The 22,670-nt window shown below is 39.8% G+C and overlaps 1 long non-coding RNA gene across 1 annotated transcript in view; it reads right to left on the bottom strand.

Moving 5' to 3' along the window:
- Positions 1-14,855: 14,855 nt before the first annotated feature.
- Positions 14,856-22,670, bottom strand: part of LOC113922734 — a 102,205-nt gene continuing 94,390 nt past the window's right edge. The window contains exon 4 of the long non-coding RNA XR_003520053.1: positions 14,856-15,084. This is a non-coding gene — a long non-coding RNA (uncharacterized LOC113922734). The remainder of the gene's footprint in view (positions 15,085-22,670) is intronic.

Here is a 22,670-nt window from a genome sequence, read left to right as displayed (position 1 = left end):
CCTTCCTTTCTCTCATCTTCCAAATTCTTGATCTCCTTGGCTCCTTTGAAACTTCCAAGCTGTCTCTCGCACCTAATAACCTAGTTCCTTAGGGTGCCATTCTTGTTCTTCTGCTCTTTTCACTCTTATGACCTTAGTGCTTTGGAAGGAAAGAAGGTGGTAGTGGATCGTTTTACAAGAGAGTATCTTCTCATCTAAATTCCCATTATTCCTAACCTAGTCATGCCCAGTTGTCACCGTTTTTGTTCAAAAGTGGAAAAATTCTAGCTATTATCCCTCTTTACATTAGCATCCTCCACTGATTTGCAGATGATTTAGCAGAAATGTCTTCTACTTGATCAGCCATAGAGTTCCTTCAAAGAATACATTTCCTTGAAAGTTAGGCTAAGGAAATAAAGTTCTCTAGTTAAAAAGCATTATCCATGGGGCGCCTGGGTGGCTTAGTTGGTTAAGTGACTGCCTTCGGCTCAGGTCATGATCCTGGAGTCCCGGGATCGAGTCCCGCATCGGGCTCCCTGCTCGGCAGGGAGTCTGCTTCTCCCTCTGACCCTCTTCCCTCTCGTGCTCTCTATCTCTCATTCTCTCTCTCTCAAATAAATAAATAAATAAATAATCTTTAAAAAAAAATAAAAAAATAAAAAGCATTATCCTTGGGGTGCCTGGGTGGCTCAGTTGGTTAAGCGTCTGCCTTCAGCTCAGGTCATGATCTCAGGGTCCTGGGATTGAGTCCCACATCGGGCTCCCTGCTCAGCGGGGTAGTCTGCCTCTCCCCCACCTCTCCTGTGCTCTCTATCTCTCTCTGTTCTCTCTCCCTCAAATAAAGAAATAAAATCTTTAAAAAAAGCATTATCCTTGCCATTATTGTCAGGCTGTCCTCCTTAGACTACAAGGATACTGAGAATTGTACCCTACAATCATTTGCAAGGAGGAAAGGTTTTTTACCCCAGAATTTCTAATGGAATTAATGCCAATTGAATTTACATGATAATAAAAGCTGTGCATACAGTCAGAATAAAATGCTTCCCAACGATAACATGATCTTGGAGTACAGCATTTTTTAACTTCACTAGGAAGTTTGGAGTGATGGGATCTAGAGCAGTGAGTGGCTATTGGTTTTTATTCCACGATTTCCTACAGATTAAGTTAGAGCTGTAGTGGTCCAGTTGGGGCTTAACTATGAAATTCTAGCATTTATAAAGACTGTCCTTAGAGGTTTACTCATCTTTGTCTATTTGTTGCTACCCATACAAAACACCTTCTGAAAAACACAGTGGGATTTAGGGTGGGGTGTGGGGTGCTGTTGGGGAGTTGAATAATAGTAAACAAACCCAAGTTTGTTCAACTAATGATAATAGCTAGCATACATTCAGCACTTACTACATGTATTGGTAAACCATTTAACTCCACATCCACTCTGAAGCTGAAGCAGAATCTATGTGTAAAACAGTTGCTTTGCAGTACAGCAAAGTTTGATAGACAAATGGCATATAAAAAGAAGCACATAATGAAAGGTTTTTATTCTGCTTTGAAGTGAACAACATGTCAGGTGCTGCTGTGATTACAAAAGTCTGTGAAGCCAAGTCTTGTGTAATAATTTTTCACTATCCTGAATCCAAGACCAGGAGAGTAAAGTAGTTAAGAGATGACTTAAAGGACTTAGCAGTAGCTCCAGTCAATAATCACAGGTTTAAATTTCAGAACAGAATCAAAAATTAAAGGAAGGAATTGTTGTTTATATCCCAGTGCATCTGTCTCAAAAGCACACTTTGGGAGACGTTAGTCTTCGATGAGTCTTATATGAGGTGTCAGTGTCCAAACTACTCCCTACTGGTCCATTATGGTCAATACTGGTCCATTATGAGAAAAAGAGGTTATACTGCAATGTAATCAACACACCGCTCCCTTTGCTGAGAACATCTCACAACCCCCCAAAAAGAAGAAAAATGTCCAGTTGAATTAGATTGTGTGTAGTAAAGAAATTGGTCTAGATTCTGGTGCTAGCTTCTGATTTAATTGCAACTGATAGCAAAGTTTGTGGACTGACAGTAGCTTACACAATACAGTTTGAATAGCAGTGCTGTACAACATCCAGTCTTTGTCAACTAGAAATTATATTCAATTGCTAATAGCAGAGACCCAACTACAAGTGAATTAGGGGATTCTTCTCTCATGGAAAAGATGTGAGAGAGTATACGGGACTTGTATGTCCATCGCAAGCTGAGTTCTCCCAGATCCACCAAATCATAAGGCTGGATGGGCCTGCAGCATCCCGTTAGATGGAAATGGTACATCTGGGATCAGCAGCTGGTGGGGCTGCAAGCAAGCTATGCAAGAGGTGCCCTCGTGTTATCTGCCACGGTCCCGCCAGCACCTCTCCCAAGCTCCTACCAGTGGCCTCCTGAGAAGTCCATTATGATCAGGTAGTGGAGGAGGGAAATGACCAAGCTTGTTTCTACAGACTGATCAGTTCAATAAGTGAGTGTAAGCCAAAAATGGGTGGCTGCCACTCCACAGCCTCACACAGGGTGGCCCCGAATGCAAGTGGGGAAGGAAAGCCTCCCAATAAATAGGGCTTCAGATTGTCCACCCGGTCACCCACTTTGCATGGAAAGACAAGAAGCTTAAGGCAAGAATAAATATGGCATGAAGAATAAATAATAAGGTCAAAGGCAAAGAGGTCTGGGAAGGGGAGTGGTGAAAGTACAGCATGGTATCCAACAGAAGCTTCCACCACCGAGAAAATAATAAATAAAGAAGCAGACAATGAACATCAGCAACCTGCATCCTAGACCACCCTATTCTTGGCACAGTGGCCCCATGAACAGAATAGCCATGGAGGCAGGACTGGAAGCATGGACCTGACCGCATGGGTTCCCTGTCACCAACGCTGATTAAATATTGCTTCTGCCGAAAGTCCAAACCTGCCAGCAATCAAGCCCAATACTGAGCCCCCCAGTACGGCACCAACTCTCCAGACTAACTTGGTGCCATATTGATTACATTAGACTCCTTTCATCCTGAAAAATGCAGCCATGTATCTTGACTAAAATCAACACATATTCCCAATATGGGTTTGGCTTCTTTGCCTGCAGGACCTCAGCCGGCACCATTATCCAAGTGCTTACAGAATGTATGACCTACTGACTCGGCATCCCCCATAGCATTGCAGGGTACAAAAGGACCCACTTAAAAGCAAAGGAAGTTAGCACCTGATTATGGGATCTTCTGTCTAAATATAAAGATGCTTTAACTTTCTATTGCCTACTGGACTACACATCTGGATATCAAATAAGACTTGACCCATCATTCTATCTGAACCCCTTAGTTTTCTAAAGCCTTTCTCTGACAGTTTGGGCCTCAGCCAGACTGCCTTCCCTAGTGCTCCATTTTAACTTTTATTGTCCCCTTCAGGAGATAGTTAAGGTGTCCATTATCCCTATTACTCTCTTCTTTTTATATCTTATCTTATTCTTATGGAGTCTTGCCCTTGCTATATATAATACAGCTCTTGGAATCTATGTCCCAACGTAATGTTGCCATCCAAACTGAGTCATAGCAATGTCCTTTCAGTTCTTATAAAATAAAAAATAAAAACCATATTAAAACAGATAGTACCTTCTAGCACGCTAGTAGTTACAGAAGAAGAATCAGGTTGCTGTATCAGATGGGGAATTATGTCCTCCAACCCCTCTGAATACATGTTCTCTCTTTAAACTGATAAAAAAAAATTTTTTTATTTTTATTTTTCCCTTTTAGAGATCCTTCAGCTGCCTCTACAAAATACAGGCAGGATCAAATTTTGTTACCTCTGATTTTTCCATTTTCTCTTTATCTTATGTTTTCTTTTCAAATCTGTGAAAGGCCTAGAATGAATATGTTCCTCCTCAAGCTGAAGATTTTTAAGCCCATATTAGATGCAATTTTCCCAATATGCCAACCATGTGAGCACAAGCCAACCAATTCCTCAATATTCACAAAGTCGCTTATAATATAAGTAGGTTCATAGTAGTTGCCTTTATCAACCAACATTAACTTCTGTCTGCTCCCAGAAAAAAGAAAATTTCTACATCTGCTTTTTTCTAGTCCCCATTTCTGTGCCTTTTATTCATATTTCCATTGCCATGTTCTATTTTATTCAACCAGCTTAAAATATCACAGTGCTTCTTTATCCCTATAACATTGTCTTCTCATTTCTGTAATATGCATTTTTTTTCTTGTAATAAAATCTTGGCCTGCTTAGCTGTATTCCTGGAACATCAAGCCAGAAGTTCTTATTTTTTCCAGTTATTTCTTCCAAAATTTATCACACGTTACTTTACTCTTGAAGCTTACATCATCCTCTTTTATCCCTCACAAGGAATGACTACAAATATGTCTCTTGGAGTAACTCTTAGTAATTTGATTGTCCAAACCCCCATAACATAATCCCCAGGCAGCCCAGGCTGATTTATCTTTTGAATCTTTCTGACAATAAAATGTTGCTGAAACGATTCTGTGATGTCTGTGTTTCATGGCTTTGAATAGATTTTCCCTCTCCCATTTTGGCCTTCGCTTTGTTTACTTAGATCTCGGGAAGAACAGGAGAGATCTGAAAGAAAATACACCCTCATATCTCAATAACAGATAAACCTTAAACAGTCCTCTTTGCACATCACTGACCTTACTGCTTCCTTTGTTCTCTTTTTTTTTTTCAAGCATGAATTCCCCCTCTCCTGGATTGTTCCAGGGGATCCGAAGCCTTTCCTGACTAATGGCACCATGAGCCATCCGTCTGTTTTGAAGCGCCCTAGCATTTACATCAAAAAAATGGAATCAATCACTGTGTATTTGTTGTAGACATATTGCTAGATGTGTGTGTGTGTGTGTGTGTGTGTGTGTGTGTGTGTATGAGCATGTGCACATGCTGGTGCAGATAATTGCCTGGACTCATCAGCCAAAGGTCTCTTTCTTCTTTTGCAGCATGATTTCTGTCTATACAAATGCTGGAAATGTAACTGTGAATAGATGCTTGAGGTAGTGTATTAATTTGGCCATTATTCCCTCATCTAGCATTTATTGAGCATCTATTCAGTGTCACTCACCATGCTAACGGCTCAATCAAGTGGTCCCAGCTTCCAACAGCTCATAGTCTGGAGAAAAAAGAAAAACAAGAAAATAGGTAGTGACAACAGAGTATAAAATCTACAGGAGGATATGGAATTGAAAAAGAAAACCCCTAAATCAGTGTAAGAAGAGGGTGGAGGAAGGAATGGAAAGAGAAGGACCAGTGGAAGTTCCCTGGGCAGAGGAAAAGGCGGGGCAGAGTGCCCCAGGCAGAAGGCAAAGCAAAGAAGGTGGGGTACTGAGGTTTTTATGGAATGGTTGGGCTGATGTGCATGGTGCCGTTCAGGTACAGAGACGAGCTCGGGAAGGTGGTGGGAGATGAAGCTAACAAAGCAGTAAGAGCCAGTTTCGAAGGGACTTTGTAGGGCATGCTGAAGAGTTTGCCCTCTGTCTCAGCCCATTACTTATGTGTGGCTCTACTCACCAGACTGCTGACTAGCTCCGGGAAAGAGGTTCTGGGCTCTGTCTGCTGTCTGATTTCTGCTGCTCAGGACTTGAAGCTCCTTTAATTCCAGGCTGTACTCCCAATCTCATGATCTAGCTCTCCAAATTATCCCAAACGCCATTGCTGTATTTTATCTCTTACATACAAAATCTTTCAGTGTTTCATTGCATATCAAACGCAACAGAAACCCCTACACAGCATGACTCCCCATGAGTCTCCACTACCATTTCCCATTTCCCCTGTAAATACACCTTTTCCACGTGGGTGCTATGGTTTCCCAACTCTATGCCCTTCCTCGAAATGTCCTTTCTGTTTTTCATCTGCTCAAGCCTTTCCAGTCTTCCAGACACGTGTCCAAGGTAATTGGTCTCCTTGGAATCAATAATGAACTGCATTTCTACTGTCTTTTAGCCCTTATTGTACTGTGCCCCGTAGGTCTATGTATTCATTTTATTCATCTGACTAAAACAATTGCTCCTTGAGGGTCAGAACTGTGTCTTGGTCACCTTTTTTTAATTTTTAATAGTACATAACACCATTTCTTGAGCAGAGATGCTAGGCAAATATTAAATTGGGACATATTAAACTGATGACTGTTAGCGAAGCTCAATCAATTTACTTTTCTCCTCCTCAGTGATCACAGTAGTTACTTTATCACCTCACCTCCTTTTATTATGTTATTTACAAGGAAGGTAGAGGCTGATGTTTTATCTCTATCTTATAGAAAAAAATATTTGGATGTTAAGAATTTAAGAAGTTTAAGTGTTTGGGGACAGGAATCTTAGTTCCTGACACCTACTCAGCCTTTGTTTAGATAATGCTAGATCCAGGATTCCTTTCCTGGAAGGGATTAAAAGGGAAGCTTTAAAAAATATGTTAAGGGTTACTTTTACTACTGTTTATCATCGGTGCTGGGAGAAAAACATAATAGGAAAGTTGTTAAATCACTAAAAAAATAAGCTAGGGGCTTCTAATTTTATAATTCAGGAACATGAAGACTTCACTTACAGAGATAGAAAGTTAAGAGGTAGTTTGGAGTGCTCTGGGTTCATTTGAACTGTTATGGGTTAATTTGTTGAAAGTCAATTGATTTAAAGCCATTTCAGCACATGGCAAACCCACCAAAAGACCATCTGGAGGAAACTGTCAGCTTCATATCCTGAGGTTACAGGAAGCTTGGTTGCAACCATTTGAGGTCAGTTTCAGGGGTGGGACATGAGCCCACCAAAATAGAAAAGGCTATAAACTGGGTTTAAGAAAAAGACTGCCCGTTCACAGATAAAGCATTAAGCATTGAGCAACACCAGGCATCTGAATTATAAAATATGCATGAAATCAGCCCCGAGCTAAGTTGAGCAGATAAATCCTTACTAAAATAGCTGAGGTGTAAAGGCTATAGCAAAACTGTAACTTTGAAAAAATCCTCCATAATTCATCAGTCTTGACAAATTGACTTTCTGGAAATTGATTTTCAGTGAATTGTCCTGATTCTAGTTTGGATAAATATCTAGCCTCAATTGCTTACACATTCTTCTATCAAAGTTTTGGGTTTGTGTATGGACATGATAGCCGGTCTCTGATCCAAGGCCTTCGTCTGTACCTTAACCGTATCCTACCTAGTATTACTTTTCCTGATGTCTTTCTTTCAAGATTCTAAGTTCTATGAACGTTGGGACCAGACACTACACCTTATGACTCTTCATGTTCCTAGTACCCTGCACACTTGTATTTGGCAGACAGAGCACTCACTCGACTGCCTCACCTTTGAGAGGAACCCTCAAAAGATGATTCACCCCTTATTGTCATTCAGTAGTTTCACCTCCAATATGAATGCCAGTGTTACTATCACAACTAAATCAAGAGTAGTCTGGAGCTGAATGAAGTTTGCCTGCCCTCTTCTGACCCCAACCAACTTGACCAAAGTCTTTTCCTTTTCTTAAGTGGAAACTGGAAAAGGAACCATATAGGAATCATCCCTCTAAACCTACCAATTATTGGGTAATTTTCATTTAATAAACTTTGAATTGCAAGAGGTTTCTGTTATTGATAATGCTTACTTTTACCAAGAATTTGAATTATTTCCACAACTTTTCCTTTCTGTTTTGTAATGACACAAAGCCTAACCAGAAAGCAGAGCTTCTCAACCTATGAAACTGAGCTTCTGGCTATTTTTATTATTTTAGATAAATAATAATGGCCATTATTGGTGGCTCCACTCTCTGCCTTGATATTATGACCCTTGGATGACCCACCTTTATCTCTCACCCTGAGGGAAGAAGGTCCTCTCATGTCTGGTATCTGAGAAAGTTCTCCTATGTTTCAGATGTCCTAAACTATCCTATAATTACCCCTTGATTCCTGATTCCCAGCCCTTGGAAGACTATAGTCTGATCCAGTCTTGTGCTTTTTGAAGCTCTTTTATTAGCTTGTTACTAAAGCCTAAGTTTATCCTCTTGTAAAATCTGATTAATACCCACTGTTCTAAGCTATACTTTGTTTATATGCTATCACAGCATTTTACATATTATATTTTAGCTATACTCACTCCTGACTTCCCCAATAGATTGTGAACATATTTTTGCTCTTTGTCCTCAATTGGACAGTTGTCTCTCATGGTATATGCTTTCACACTAGGAATATCCATCTTTTCTGGATGTGAAATGACTAGATTCCCAAATACTCTAGAGTGTAGTCTAATCAAATCCTAAAACTACTAGAACATGAGGTCTATGATGCATCCCAGCTTATAGAACAGTGCCTGGCAAGAGTCAGTGCTAGTCTCAATCATGTTTATGATACAAAAGAATACTTTGTTAATATGCAACAATATGACATCCTTGCACAGCAGGGAACCTGCTTCTCCCTTTGCCTGCCACTCCATTGGGAGAACTTCAAGAGTCAAGCTACTGCACCCCGGAGGCTTCCCGGGCACTCTGAGAAGTCTAGACTGTTTCCTGACATGGCATGTCCAGGGCCCCTAATCCAGATGGGGTTCAGGAGCTCTGTAGGAAAGAACTTAAACCTGGCCAGCAAATGTGGCTTGGATATGCTCCCATTACACGGGACTGAGGCTTCCTAAGAGAGCAGACTGGAGGAAAGGAAGGTGGAGCATCGAAAGAAAAACTGCCCAAGTGGAGACAAAGCCTGGCCACGTGGGCAGAGTGAGCTTCACGATAGCCAAGAATCCAGGAACTGGGTCCGATTGCTGGCTCTGTGCCTGGTGGGAGCACGGGTGGAGGGGAGCCAGGGACAGACACTGGGCCACCAGCAAGTGGCCAATAAGGGTGGCAGCAGATCAGTGCTGCTCACTGGAACAAAGGAATCGCGGAAAGTAGATACAAGAGCAGAAAGTGTCAGATGGAGCGGCAGCGGCTCGAATTATGTGTGAGACCTTCCTGGATTTGGTGAAAATTCAATAGGGTAGGAAGGGCTGCCTCCCCTACCAAACAATGCTCAGAACATGGGTTCCCACCCACCACCTCCAGCTAGGGAAAATACAAGTCGCATCAGGGAGAAGCATTAAGCAGAAAGGAAAGAAACAAATCTTTAAAAATTCAAGTCATGTCACCAGGTCAGCTGCTAGCGGCTTTTTCAACAGAAATGTATCCTCTTGTCAAAAGAAAACAACATGTTGGAAAGTCTCCATGTCATGACACTTAGGAGTGAAGCAGGAGGGAGGCAGATGGTCTCCCCTAGATGGGAAATAGACGTGTGGTGCCACGCAAGCTGTGCCAGGAAGACACGCTCACCCTTAGGACATATTTCAGGCTCATTCAGCGGGAGTGGGTTAAAGGGAAATATCATGGAAAGGAATGACTCATCAACTCACTGGTACCTTGGCAAGAGTCGGTGCATCCAAGTTCCAAGACTGCAGAGAATGCAGGGTCCAAAGAGGGTGAGGCCTGGAGCAAGAGCCCAAGGAACCTGAAATAACACACGCAACAACTTACTATTGGCTGGGTAACAGGAGTTCCTTGCATATTTTCATTTACTCATTTAATCCTCAAAAAACAGCCTTATGAGGTAGGGACTGTTGTCATGCCCTCATTTTACAGATGAGGAACCTGAGACACAAAAGGCTGAGAAATTTGCCCAAAATCACACAGGTATTAAAAAGCATAGCTGAGGGCACCTGGGTGGCTCAGTCGGTTAAGCGACTGCCTTTGGCTCAGGTCATGATCCTGGAGTCCCGGGATCGAGTCCCGCATCGGGCTCCCTGCTCAGCAGGGAGTCTGCTTCTCCCTCTGACCCAACCCCCTCTCATGCTCTCGCTCTCTCTCTCCCTCTCTCTCAAATAAATAAATAAAATCTTTAAAAAAAATAAAAATAAATAAATAAATAAAAAGCATAGCTGAGCTTCCAACCCAAACACTCTGGCTCCTTACCCAAATGCCCCCACGTCCTTCAGACAATGCTTCTCTAGCACTGACTCTGTGCCACATTCCCTTCCAAGTATTTGCATAGGTTAGGACATTAAAGGTTGACAAGTACAGGTAAGGATAGAGGAAAATGAAATTTACCTAGGGTTTCCTTTTTCTCTGTTTCCTCTGTTTCTAAAAAGGTAGGGGGTAGCTTTTTAATAAAAGAAAATAATTAGGATTCGCTAATCTCCACTACTACAGCATGCAATCTGATCAGGAAACTAGTATAAAGAGAACCACAGCTACAATGAAGATCTTGATTTTTAAAATCATAGGGTTCTAATGAAAAAAACAATAAGTGATCTTACATCACTAAGCCATAGAATAGAACAGGACAATGAAAGTGAATCAAAAAGAAATAGTGCTAAATATATCAACCTGAGTAGATGCCCCAAACCAAAAATGTTGCATGAAAAATATCAAGTTGCAGAATGATACATGAAATCACTTATATAAGCTTTTTTAACAGGTTTATTGAGGTAAAACTTAATGTATACATTTTAATGAGTTTGGACATATGCACAATCCAAAAGCTGATGAACTAAGTCTGTGTGCTTAATGATGTAGTTGATCTACATTCTGACATAGGTGTCTTATCCTCTAGTAGACCCGTAACACTTTTTAGACCAGGAATGAACCATTTATCTCATAAAGCACGACAAAAATGAAAAATGTGAAATAAACATCTGCCTTAAAATTTTATCAATAACTTCCTATGTACACATAGATTTTACAAAGTAGTTGACAATCTTTTTACACGGTTATTTTGATGAGTTCCTATAATAAGACAGGTGGCCACAAAAGATAGCAATTAGTCTTGTTCTCCATGGTCTCTTTCCCCCTCAACTTTATTGCCCTTCAGATAAGGAGAAAAAGAAGTCCATGTTTGTGCAGTATCAAAGATTTTCCCAGCTGCTGGAGGTTCAATCCAAGAACATGCTGACAGAGTGGGACACTGGCATTCATACAGAGACGGCACAGGAAGACTGTGATTCTTTTCCCTTCAGGTTTATAGTCACTTGCTTTGGCTTGTCAGTTATAGCATAAATATCTCCATCGCCATAAAAATGTGACACCACCCTATCTGGGTACCACCATCTTAAAGATCATAAGCTCTAGTTTATGGACAAGAGAGAAACTTCCATAAACTGTATCAGTCAATGTCCAGCCAGGAAAACAGAGACCACTCTGGTCATATCAAACAGAGAGAATTTAATACAGGAAACTCGTTACAAAGATATTGGAAGAACTCCATGAGCCAGAAGAGATAAGCTCATCCAAAGTTCAGGAACTGCAGAGAATCACTACCGTGCTTCGAACCAGAGAAGTGAAAGGGGAAACGGCAGACCCAGAACCCAGACTGTGAGCTTCTGAGGCTGCTGAGAACCCCCTACTGCCAATGCCTCTGTTGGGGCCCCTGGCGCCAGTGCCTGCTTAAACACCGCCCCCCCCCCCTCCCCACACACACACTGCCTTTGGAGCTGCACCAACTGAAAGAACCCAGAGCTCACACTGGCCAGTGGCCTCTCCTACCAAAAGTACCTGCCAGGAGCCACGAGGGAAAAAAAGAAAAAAAAAGGTTTCTTCCCTCTTTCAGGTCCCAATTACCTGCCAATGTCTCCCATTAATAGAACTTAACAGGAAGGCAGCTGGTGAGGGAACCTGCGGAAAATAGCTTGCAGGCTTTCAGCCCCAAATGTGGAGAGGAGTGTAGAGAAGAGGAGGTATAGGGCTCAGATACCCTCAGCAACTCACTAAAGCATCTTTTATACTTTCAAGAGGAGTCCATTCGCCTTCTTAGAAACAAAGAAATAGAACAACTACTTCAAAACTCCAGTCAATTTTTTGAGGCTTTTTCTCCTAGAAATATCTGTATATCTATATTTCTATCTATATATGGATAACTTTATATCTATATAGAAATATATACCTATAGATAGATAGATAGATATTTATAGATACACATTTTCTACATAGAAATAGATATATATTTCTAGCTTTATAGGATATAATTGGTGCCTAACGTTATATGTTTAAGGTGTACAGTGTGTTGATTGGATACATTTATAAATTTCAATGTGATTAGCACCATAGTATTAGCTAGCACTTCCATCCTGTCGCATAGTTACCATTTCTTGAGAACATTTAAGTGTACAGTATTATTAGCTCTAATCACCATGTTGTATGTTGGATCCCCAAACTTGTTCATCTTATAGCTGGAAGTTTATACCCTTTGACCAGTATCTCCCTATTTCTCCTACCCCTAACCCCTAGTAATTACCACTCTTCTGTTTCTCTGAGTTGGCATTTTTTTTAGATTCCACCTATAAGTGATATCATACAGTATCTGTCTTTCTCTGACACTTCACTTAGCATAATGGCCACAAAGTCCATTCATGTTGTTACAAATGGCAAGATTTCCTTATTTCTCATGGCTGAATAGTATTCCACTGCTTATATATTACCATATCTCCTTTATCCACTCCTCTGTTGATGGACACTTAAGTTGTTTCTGCATGTTGGCTATTGTGAGAAATGCTGCAAGGAACATGGGAGTGCAGATATCTCCATGGGATCCTGATTTCAATTTCTTTAGATACATACCCAGAAGTGGGATTGCTGGATCATATGGTAGTCCTATTTTTAATTTTTTGAGGAACCTCCATACTGTTTTCCAAGGTAGCCACACCAATTTACATTCCCCAACAGTGCATGAAAGTTTCCTTTTCTCCACATCCTCACCAATAGTTGTTATCGCTTCTGTCTTTTTGATGATAGCCATTCTACCTGGTGTAAGATTATATCTCATTGTGGTTTTGATTTGCATTTCTGTGATGATTTGTGATGTTGAACAATTTTTAATTACTAGTTAACATATGGTTTCATTGATAACCATATTTCATTCTTTCCTCTACCTTCTACCTAATGATGGAAATTTTAAAAATATCAGTATATGTTATATTTATTCATATAGTCTCCTCTATCTGTTCAAATTAAATCAGAGCTAGAAGTAGTGTAATTTATTTTCCTATTTATTACCTGAATTCTCAAGACCAGGCCAAAAAGTTGATGTATAGTGTCAAAAATTTTACTCTAACAAATAATTATTTCTTAAGTAATTATGTGAATAATAAAGTATAAATATTTAAGAATGCCATAAAAATTTTCTCCCTCTAAATAAATCTTAAAAATAATATATTTCCAAATTTTAAAATCCTTAGCTTTAATAGAGACTCTTCAAATTTTTAACATTATTATTAAATGGTAGAACATTTTCAAGAACTTTTGCTGACACTTTAACCTTTTATTCAAGGGCTTTTTTGTCAAGTCTGAACGATTTCTTTTCCTAAATAATTTTGGAAATGACACATTTTCTTTTCTCTCTTCTGTTTTTATTTAAAAGTCTAAAATACAGGGGCGCCTGGGTGGCTCAGTCGTTAAGCGTCTGCCTTCAGCTCAGGTCATGATCCTAGGATCCTGGGATCCAGCCCCGCATCGAGCCCCACATCAGGCTCCCTGTTCGGCGGGAAGCCTTCTTCTCCCGCTCCCACTCCCCCTGCTTGTGTTCCCTCTCTCGCTGTGTCTCTCTCTGTCAAAAAAAAAAAAAAAAAAAAGTCTAAAATACACATAATGGGGGGTAATTTAGGTGTGGCTCTCCAAAGCCTGTAGTCCCTTATATTGACTGCAGGAGGCATGAGGTTGAAAGAAAGAAAAATGAGAATGAAGGCTGGGAATTGTTAGATTTGGAGATAAGAAGGCCATTGGTGACCTTCCCAATGGGTGGAGTTTGGGTGGAACAGCTGGTTGATAGGAATTCTGAGGTCAGGCCATCAGGATTTGAATCTTAGCTCTACTACTTACGCTATCTTTGACACCGTGCAAGTGATTTATTTCTCTGAGTCTCATTTTCCTTAAGTGTACAATAGAGATAATTATACCTATCTCATACTACAGAGTAAACACAATAATGCATTTAAAGCTCTTCAAACAATATATGGCAAATAGGAAGAAATCAATAAATGTTTATTGTCATCAGTATTAATACAATGGATTAAAGAATAGTCATACAATTGGAAGCCCCAGAATGGTAGCGCTCAGTGGAGTTCACTTTGGCATTCTCTTGTTCACTCAGTTGTCCTATGTTTGGGAATTTGTCCCACAGATAAATCTACTCATGTACAATAAGGTGTGCATAATATTGGTAATGGCAGCATTGTTTGAAATCTATAAAGAGTAGAAACAACACAGGGGATGAATTATATACCCCAGTTTCTATCACCAAAGGAATATCATGCCACTTAATAAAAAACTGAGGACGACTTCAGTGTTCTGACATAGAAGACCGCCAAGATATATCATGATGTGTAATAAGATAGGGGCAGATAATGTATATTATGTGCTACATTTTTGTTTAATGGAAGAAAAAGGAAATTTTTAAATGGTTTCTCAAATGGTGTGTTATCCCATCATGTCTACCATTCAATGATCAATTAGATTTTATGACACCCGTACTTTAAACTATAGCACTGGAATCTGCCTGAGACAACAGTAGGTTATTCCCACCAGGGAGACAGCTTTCTTCTATTGATCCCCTTTTATTCCACATCTTACGTCCTCCCTGGTCTCTCTTCCTCTTTCCATTCTCCCCTCTTCTGCTCTGTTCTCTCAATCTTCTTATTATTCTCTTGCTTTTTGCTTTGTCCCCACTTGTCCCGTGGACCCACAAGCATTCCCAACTCATGTCCTAGCTGACAATGAGGACCAGATCCCTGTACGAGAGCATATCATCCTGTAAATATCACAACAACAACAAAACCCTGGTTTTAACTTTCTACTTTATTGCTTTCACATCAAGTCTCTAAACAACTATTTGGTCATGAAACATTTTTATATTAAAAGCCAAAATCTGGAGGATGTGTTGGCCAACAGCAATACCATCTTGTCAACCATCTGAAGTTCAGTAACTGTGTTCTTATTCCAGCTTCATTACTTCTCACTTCTCATTAGCTGAAAACTCACTCCCAAGACAAGGGACCACAGGAAAGGGTCTCATCTGCATGTTATGCTCATTTCTGTGCTGAACAGAATTTTCTGTCTCTGAAGCCAGTAGAACAACTAGTTTGAAAGAACAAATTTTACAGATGAAATGGACCAAAGATTAAAAGAAAAGCCGTACCAGCCCCTGCATTTGCTAAAACCTATTAGCATACCCACAGAGTAATATGAAGCACAGAAAATACCACTCAACCAGATTTTTCTTGGCCCAGGGGACAGTTGCCAGGAACAGGGTTTGCTCATCTTTATCTTATGCGATACAATTTTTCATACCCTCATTCTAGAGGATTATAAAAAGATTGTCTTCAAATTAGTAGGAAACGAATATCAAATGTGGTGGCTGAAAATACAGGTTTTAGAATCAGACTTAGTAGCTGCAAGATTGTATGAAAGCTACTTAACTTCCTTGAGATTAAGTTCATCTTAAAATGGTGAGGAAAATGATTTTTATCTCAGTAGTGTTGCGAAGATTATATGAAGAATAGGTCAAGTACTTGGCGTAGAACCTAGCACATAATAGACACTTAAAATTCGCTAGCATATAATCACTTCCTTTTATAGCCCCAATTGATGATTATGTCCTTATTACTGGTGATCTGCAAAATCTAAACTACATGGTCCCACACAACTCATGTCTAGGGTAGAACTGGATGCCCCAGGCCACTTGTAAGTACCCACTTCACCACAGTTTCCATCAAGCCTTGTGTCTTATTCTGCATGTTCACTGATGGCAGGCTACCACTAGAGCCATGCAAGAAAAAAGCAGCCCTCCTCTCAAAAGAAGTTTTTTTTAAAAAAAATCATATTTGTAATATACCATTCACTAAGAAAAATAATGATCATCTCTGATGTCATCATTAAATCTTGTTCCTTACTGTCCAGAGGCTGTCAAAATAGTTCTTTGGTAAATGTTTAAATGATAAAGTTGTAATAATAATAAAAAGGTGGGGGGGAAGGGTGCAAAACAAAGTTTTAGGAGAGAAAAAAAACAATGCCAGAGAGGAGTAAAAGCAGGAGAATGAGAGCACGAGAGTAAATCAATTCAAAATGTCAAAACCGGAAAATAAAAGGAAAAGCAGCTCTGCTGAATATAATCCAGACCTATATGTGCGTTATAGGAAGGAGGAAAAGAAAAACCCCTCAATCAGGCTCAAATCATGCTCTAGCCCTGGCCAGATCCTCTGGTCGGCTGATGTGTTTATAAGAAATGTACAAGTCTGCGTTAGTTCCTAATTAAGTTAGGATGACTGCCAAAGAAAGTAATAGTATTTTTAAATGAAAGGTTATGGTTACAAATGGATATCAAAAGCCTTGACACTTAAGTGGCCATGACAATAGCTGCCAACTGAAGCTGCATAATTGGTCCCCCAAGGTTGAACCCGCAACTCATGTTTCATTCCCATGAGGGTTGTTCCTGAAAGAATCTAGGAAATGGTAAAATGTCGACTCATTCAGTTCATTGACATTATTCACTTGGGTTGGGATGAAAGCCAAAAAAAAAAAAATTGTTTTTAAATAATTGTGGATTTTATTATGCTGTTTTCCTCTAGCACTCACCTGGTAAGATGGTCCTTGGATAGTGGTTTCTTTACAAATCCCTGAAGTGTATTCAGGAAGAAAAAAAATTAACTGCCTCTATCCAAAACGTGGACTACTCTTTGTTCCACACAAGCCATTCTAAGAAATAAAATAATCGACTGAAGTCTCCTAATCAAATTGTCATTTCAGTTTAATTTGCTACTATTAAGCAGGTAAATAAATAATAATAGACCGTGTGGAATCATCATCAGTGGCACGGTCTCCAGTGAATGGTGCAGATGGAATTCTTGCCAATCACAAATCTAAACGCAATATGTCTTATATTCCAACAAAATGTCATCGAGAGGCTCAAAGAACCCATTTCCATTTTTACACTGCACTGCCAAGGAGAAAATGGGCAAAGCTCAAAGTGTCTGGAGAGTGGAGAAGTCCTTTTGAACCACTCTTGCCAGTTAGCACATTTATTTTATATGAATAATATTTTTCTGCCATTTATTTTCCCTAGTTCAATTTTTTTTGTCTTTAATGAGCCCTAAGGATATTTATTGAAAATGGTGTTTATTGTTAATGAGAATACCTTCTTTCCTCCTTCAGAATTCAGTGCTGGATGGAAAGTAGCAAGTGAAATAGCATGCAAATACAATGCACCATTATTCTCCATTCCAGAATTATACCAGAGAGCCCACTAGAATGTTGCACTGTCAGCAATAAGAAAGCATTCATCTCATTTCTAAAGAACACACCTACTTAAATTTTACAAGGATCCACTCCATCAAAGCCAAGGGGATTCCTTTAAACTCAATTTCATAGCTTTCAGGAAAGGTAAGGGGAACTGTGTGAACCCTAGGGCTGAAGAAAGTGACTTATGATTCTTTTTGGCCTACCAGGGGCTATTTGTCCCCCAGGGGACATTTGGCAATGTCTGAAAACAGTGTTGGTTGTAACAACCGAGAGGAAAGGGAGTGCAACTGGCATCTAGCGGGCAGAGACCAGGAATGCTACTAATCATTCTACAATGCACAGCACAGCACCCCCGCCCACCAAACGGGGAAAAAACAAAGCAAAACAAAAATTATCTGGTATCCATAGTTCAGAGCACAATGTCCTTGAGACACTGTTAGAACTATTCTAGAGCTATTGTACGGCAATTATGGGAATTCAGTGGTTTCACTTTGGTTTCTGTCAGCTTCACCATCCAAATCCTCAAAGCATTATCTTAACATCAACAACAAAACAGCTCACATTTATTGAGCAGTTTCCCTCTACAGTGTGTTATCCTAAGCATTTTCATATACTGTTTAATCCTCCTAGCAGCCCAGTGAGGAATAAACCGTTGATTGTCACCATTCTACAGTAAAGAAATTTGAGGCAAAGGGAGGTCATGACCCACCCAGGTCACATAGCTACAGAGGAATGGGATACAAACCCAGGTTGCTTCTGACTCCAGAAGCAAACCCTTAAACCCCCGGCGTCCTCCACAATAGCAAGAAATTAGAAACCAGAGGAGAAAACTTAAAGGCAATTCCCCAAAAAGGAAAGAATAAGATTTAATAAGTTGCTGTATGAGACTCAATTATACTTAACCAGCTCTCACCACCACCCCCAGTACCAATGCTCAATCCTGAGGAGCCCAGCCTCTTTTTTTAACACACGAGAATGACTAAAAAATGGCCCAAGGTGTACATACTGAATTAGCTCAATTTTCAGCTGGTGGTTCTCCAAATTTCCCTACCCTCATTTTATGGTTAAAAAAAAAAAAAAGAAAATTCTGTTTCTAAACTAATTCAGAACTGACTTGTATATATAAAAATAACTAATATTTTCCGTGGAAACTTGAAGCCACATTCTTGGCCTAACTGATTTAAGTGGGAGAGGAGCAGCAGGGTAACCGTTCCTCCAACTATTTTGCCTTGTGTGGGAGATCTGATGAGAACTCCTCTAAACTCACTTTGGCATTGTACCCAACTTAAGCTAAACAAGCCTGTAGGGTGGGATCCTAGAGCCGCTTGCATTTAAAGAATACACATACAAACACTGTAATTTGAAATGGAAACACAGCTAAATGTTGCCATCTGTGACTAAGTGAAGTCTCATTAATCACTGGGTATGGGGCAGCACTGGCGTGGTGGGGGGAGCATAGATAAGTTACGTAAAAGGAAAAGGGTAAAAAATATTCTTTGCAGGAGGGTAGTAAGTGGTTGTTCTCATCTAGCCGATAAGAGCATCCAGACAAGATAAAGAATACAGTTAACAGTACCATACCAGAGCTGGGCCTTCAATTTAATGGTTAATAAAAACACAGTGGTGATAGTTTTTTATCTTTTGAGTGTAGTTGACACACAATGTTACATTAGTTTCAGGTGTACAGCATAGTGATTCAATAACTCTATAGGTTACACTATGATCATCACAAATGTTGCTAGCATCTGTCACCATACAACACTATTTTAATACCATTGACTATATTCTCTATACTGTACCTTTTATTCCCATGACTTATTCATTCCATAACTGGAAGCCTGTACCTCCCAATTCCCTACACCCATTTTGCCCCCTCCCCAACCATCCTCAGTTTGGTCTCTGTATTTATTAATCTGATTCTGCTTTTTGTTTGTTTATTCATTTATTTTGCCTTTTAGATTCCACACAGAGTAAAATCATATGGTGTTTGTCTTTCTCTGTCCGATGTATTTCGCTTAGCATAATACCCTCTAGGTCCATCCATGTTGTTGCAAACGGCAAGAGCTCATCCGTTTTTATGGCTGCATAATATTCCATTGTCTATATATATCACATCTTCTTTATCCATTCATTTATTGATGGACACTTAGGTTCCTTCCATATCTTGGCTATTGTAAATAATGCTGCAATAAACATAGAGGGGCATATATCTTTTCCAATTTAATGTTTTTGTTTTCTTTGGGTAAATACCCAGCAGTAGAACCTACTGAATGAGAGAAGATATTTGTAAATGACATATCCAATAAAGGGTTAATATCCAAAATATATAAAGAACTTACACAACTCAACAACAACAAGAATCCAAATGATCCAATTTTTACAAGACCAGAAGACCAAAGTAGAGATTTTTTTCCAAAGAAAACATACAGATGACCAACAGACATATGCAAAGATGTTCAACATCACTCATCATCAGGAAAACGCAAATCAAAACCATAATGTGACATTACCTTACACCTGTCAGAATGGCTGGAATCAAAAAGACAATAAATAACAAGTTTCTACATGACGATGTGGAGAAAAAAGAACTCTCATATACTGTAGGTGGGAATGCAGCCACTGTGGAAGACAGTATGGAGGTTCCTCAAAAAATTAAAAAAAAAGAACTACCATATGATCCAATAATTCCACTACTGGGTATTTACCCAAAGAAAAGGCAGTGGTAATTTTTAAAGTGTTGCATAAGAGTGATAGAAAGGGTTCATAACACTACATGAGAAGAGTGTTTCTAAATTATGGAGGTCTACTCAATCCCAAATGGATTTCCATCATTCTATGATTATTCTACCAAAGTCCTGATTTCACCATTATCCCTTATGTATCCCTCTGTTAGACCTCTCATCACATAGTATTGCATTTGTATTCTAACTTGTTAATCTTCTTCGTTAGATTGTGAATCTCTGGAGACCAAGGTCTGGGCCATGTTCATACATTTATCCCTAGGTTATAACACGGCATTTGGCACATAATACGTGCCTAAGAGAATATTGACAAATGAAAGAAAATGTCATCCTAAAGGGAGATCCTAGGAAAACACAAGTCCTTACTGTGAAATACTTTTTATTAGTGACTTACATGAGGGTATAGAAGGCTTGGTAAGATTTTAAATGGCACAAGGATGGAAGAGTTAGCTAAATATATTGAATGGTAGAAACAGAGTTTTAAATTATCTCTGGGCATGACAGTCAGGCCAAAACCAACAAGATGCAATTTAACAAAGATAGATGTAAAATCCTGAACTTAGGTTCAAACACGCAATTGCACAAACACAAACCAATTTTGTCTTAGTTGAGTAGTGTTTTATGTGACAAAGAACTTCAGGGATTTCACTGACAGAAATTTTAATATGAGCCAAGTGCGTGATTTGGCTGCTAGAAAAGCTAGTGTGATCTTAGGCTGCCTTAGCAGAAGTGAGTTATTTATGATATACATATAGCCCATTTAATTAGGAAATAGTTTGGTGTGGCCATTAGTGGCGATATAACACATTGATCAAGAGAGGTGGAGGACCTGCAGCACTCGGTATGGTCATGCCACATCAGGACGCTGTATTCAGTTCTGAGTACCACATTTTAAGAGGGATATTGACAAACCCAAGTGTCTGAAGATGCCTGCCAATTGGAAAAAGCTCCAAAAACCAGATCTTATGCTCCTATGCTGGACAGCGGGAAAAAAAACTCAGAAAGTTTTAAGCTGGAGAAGGAAAGGTTTTCCTTGAATATTTTGATGATTGAACTTGGAAAATGTGTTCTGATCCCTGCCTTGCAATCTCCATGGCTGGGGCCACCTGGCAGCTATTTTTATTCACTCAGTAAATATCTCTAATGTGCACTAGGTAGAAACATGAATCCTGTCCCTCCTAAGGGAAAACTTAAAAGAACCCTGATTTAGTAACTCAGTTGTCTCAGTGTCAAGTGAAGTTGTCGGTGACCTCACGATAACCTCATGGACTCCTATCCCCATAGCCAAACTGCAGCCCCATTCCCCATGTCAGCATTTGAGTCCTTGTTTGTTCTTCATGCTTTGATCATCTTCCTGATGATGTTCTCACCTGTCTGCCTCCCTACCTGGATTTCTGTATTTGATCCACTCACAGGCTCCCTGTCACCATACTGGGACAGTCATAACCTTGAGGACCTTAGGTAATTGCTGAAAACTGTTTCACCTGCTAGGCTCATAAACACATCTCCAGTCCCATACATTCCCACAACGGTTTTCCCGTTGCCTCCCTACGATAGTAATCTGTGTGACTCAGAAGGCTGAACGGGTCATACGGAGAGTAAATAAGGTGGAGGCCATTTTTTTCATTCAATTACAAGAAAGATGTTTCTAATAATACAAGTTTAAAAAAACAAAACAAAACAAGATGAGCTGCCTTGTGAGAAAGCAAGTTCACCATCACCAGAAACTCTCAAAGAAGCCTAGGAGTAATTGGAGCAATGCCAGGAAAGGATTGCTGCATTGTTAGCGAGTTGGGCTGGGTTGATTCTAAGGTACTGCCCCAAGCTTTGGTGTATCAAAAATCATCCAGGAAGCATGTTTTAATAATGTAGAATTCCCAGAATCCAGTAAGTCCTGGTTGGAGTCCAAGAATCAGCATTTCAGACAAATACATCCCTCACAACACGTGATTCCAATGCAAGCGAATGTGAGTCACACTTTTTAAAACACTTTAATGACTGAAAGTAATCAATATTTACTGAAAACCCACCCTATGTTGAGGGCTTTATATATATTTTTTCCTTTTGTTTTTTAATTAAACCTTAACACAGTTCTGTGGGAGCTGTGACATAATCATTAAGAACTTGTACTATCGAGTACTAATCACTAAGTACTATGAGGTAGTACTATCATTCCCTCATTTCCACATAAGGAAATTGAGACTCAAGGAAAAGAAGTCAGTTTGCCTCAGATCCTTCAACTAGTAATAACTCCAGTCTATCTGTCTTCAAAGATTATACATTGTAGGAGCACCAGGGTGGCTTAGTCGGTTAAGGGTCCAACTCTTGATTTCAGCTTAGGTCATGATCTCAGGGTCATGAGATCGAGCCCCATGTCAGGCTCCACACTCAGCACCAAGTCTGCTTGAGATTCTCTCTCTCCCTCTCCCTCTGCTCCTCTTCTCTCTCTCCCTCTCCCTCTCTCTCTCTCACAAATAAATAAAGAAATCCTTAAAAAAAAAAAAAGATTATACATTTTACTACTCATCCCAGCTCTAAAATTCTATGATCCGGTAGCCAGAGATTGCCACCGACAGGATTGAGTGGGAAACTAATTCTAAAGATGGTCATATGCATATAGGGAATAGACAGACACCTATCTCAAATTCCACCATGAATAATTTCACAAACGAAGAAACTGAGACT

Source organism: Zalophus californianus, chromosome 9, assembly GCF_009762305.2.
Source record: "Zalophus californianus isolate mZalCal1 chromosome 9, mZalCal1.pri.v2, whole genome shotgun sequence".
NCBI lineage: Eukaryota > Metazoa > Chordata > Mammalia > Carnivora > Otariidae > Zalophus > Zalophus californianus.
This window is presented reverse-complemented; position numbering and strand designations above follow the sequence as displayed.